Source organism: Gymnoscopelus braueri, assembly GCF_963280865.1.
Source record: "Gymnoscopelus braueri genome assembly, chromosome: 23".
NCBI classification, from domain to species: domain Eukaryota; kingdom Metazoa; phylum Chordata; class Actinopteri; order Myctophiformes; family Myctophidae; genus Gymnoscopelus; species Gymnoscopelus braueri.
Window position 1 is genome coordinate 29621322 of NC_137625.1, and position 2500 is coordinate 29623821.

The following is a 2500-nucleotide window of genomic DNA, read 5'->3' on the forward strand; positions in this document are numbered from 1 at the left end:
TATGCCTCGTGTATTGGAGCTATTTTTCCACTTGTGAAGTTGGATGGGAACTGAAGAACAACTGTTTAGCCCGTTAAGACCGGGAACGCATCTGTGTCATTTTTAGATTTGAGCTTAAAAAAAAAAGCATTATTTTACACTTTGGCTATTAAAAAATAGCAGATATACAAGCTCATAGCGCGGCACCGAGTGCCGAGCTTGTAGATCTGCTTTTTATTTTTTTATTTTTATGTGTGCAAATCTGTGAATATATATTCTTTTGACACTTTTAACTCAAATCTTTGCTTCTGGAGGGTCCCTGGAACCAAATATATATATTTATTATTATTAAATATATATATATTTTGAGATGGGGGTCCGCAGCCATATACATATAATTTTGGGGGTCCTTGACAATTACGAAAAAGTTTGAGAACCACTGATATAGCGACATACGTTTAAAAATAAATAAATTGTGATTTAGAAGACATTTGTAGATTCGGCTTCGGGTCTTAATGGGTTAAACGAAAACGGGACAGAATGCTCTCAAAGGGCTTCACGGTGTCGTTGTGCCCAAAAATGATATCACGAAGACAGAAAAGCACTTTGTTAGAATAATGCTTTGCTATGTGCGGCACACTGCCATGGATGAATAGATACATGTGATATGACATGATGTCACTGGGTCTGATGATAGAATGTGCCGCAGGTTTTATTTAAACCGCGTCCCTATTCTGGTCGGGGGGGACTTTTGGAGAAAACAGCCGTTCTCCAAAAGCTCATAACGCACCGCAAAGCGACATGCTGTGCAGTTATATGGCTGTTTTTGTGAAAATATCTAGTGTATGGCGAAAGCAGGAGGTGACCTAGTATAGAGCCCTGGTGGACTCCGGTCAACTAAAGTATAGGTTAACCCATTAAGACCTGAGGCAGATTCTAAAAAATGTCTTCTAAATCCCAACAGTTTAAAAAAAAAACCTATGTTGCTATATCATTGCTTATCAAACTTTTTCATGTCAAGGACCCCCACAATGATATGTATTTGGCCGCGGACCCCCATCTCAAAATATTTAGTTCCAGGGACCAAATGCTCACAACGCAATGCGATGCGTTGTGAGCTTGTAGATCGTCTATTTTCAAATAGCCTATGTATAAAATAGGGCTGAAGTGGTTAACGTATGTTTTATAATATCATAATGTATATCTGCAAAGTAACTAGTAGCTAAAGTTTTCAAATAATTGTAGTGGAGTAGTCTGAGATGTAGTGGAGTAGAAGTAAAAGTACTGAAATTTGGAAACACTTTGGTAAAGTAGAAATACCTCAACATTGTACTTAAGTACAGTACTTGAGTAAATATACTTAGTTACTTTACACCACTGTTAGCACCTATATGGTATCTCTGTTCCTTATTGATCTGACATTGATCTGGTGCCGCTATCGCAAAAAAACAGCGTTTCCCATACAGCCTCAGTGACTGGCCAATGAGCTGATATCTACGCGTCCCGCTCTATCGCACTCTTTCTGTCTTCCAGATAAGCAGGCAGGACGTTTTCTGTTCCTTTTCCTACACACAGAGACAAAAACATTCCCCAATTGATTTCTTTGTCTTCTCTCTGTGTGTCTCTGTCCCTCTCTTCCGATCTCTCCCTCCCCCCATGTACGTCCGTCCGTCCTCCCGCCCGTCCGTCGGTCCGTCCTTCTCTCCGGTGTACAGTGCAGTAATCCAGGACAATATGTTCTAACATCTGCCTCTCCATATGATGCCTGACCCGCTCCATTGACCCTCTTTATACTGCGTGTGAATGTATGTGCACGTACGAATAGAGACGCACGGAGGCACACACACACACACACACACACACACACACACACACACACACACACACACACACACACATTTCATATCCTCTGTTTCCATTCCATCTTCTCTTTTCCAAATCTCTCTATCCTTTCTCCACTTTATAATACCCTGCCTCCTCCCATCTCTGTTTCACTCCATCTCTCTGTCTCTCGCTCTCTCGATCCCTTTAACCGATCATCCTTTCAAATACCTCTCGCATAAAGTGCATCTCTCATCCGCTGTCTGTCTGTCTCTCTCTCTCTCTCTCAATCCATTTGTAAAGACATATGATATCAGTGTTGAGATCACACACAGACACGTCAAAAAGGTCAATTGTGAGCTAGATTAAACGCTCTCTTAATGCACAATGTTATGTTCAATCCCCTCAGATTAGGATGGGGGGGAACAAGCGGCCGGCCACGTACAGCACTCTCCTGAGCCGCCCCGGTGATTTTAACGCTGCCCCCCTTCCACAGGGTCTTATCCAGTGGTACATTTACTCAAGTACTGTACTTAAGTACAATTTTGAGGTACTTTTTACTTTACTAGAGTATTTCCAATTGTCTATACTTTCACTTCCACTCCACTACATCTCAGAGGCAAATATTGTACTTTTACTCCGCTATAATTATTTGAAAACTTGAGTTACTAGTTACTTTTCAGATATACATTATTACGTT

General features: G+C 41.1%; 1 protein-coding gene across 1 annotated transcript in view; it reads right to left on the minus strand.

Annotated features, from left to right (window-relative positions):
* The window catches only part of LOC308079189 (uncharacterized protein), a gene marked incomplete at both ends in the record, with an annotated part of 79946 nt that overhangs the window by 6017 nt on the left and 71429 nt on the right, over positions 1 to 2500 (minus strand). The window lies entirely within an intron of this gene.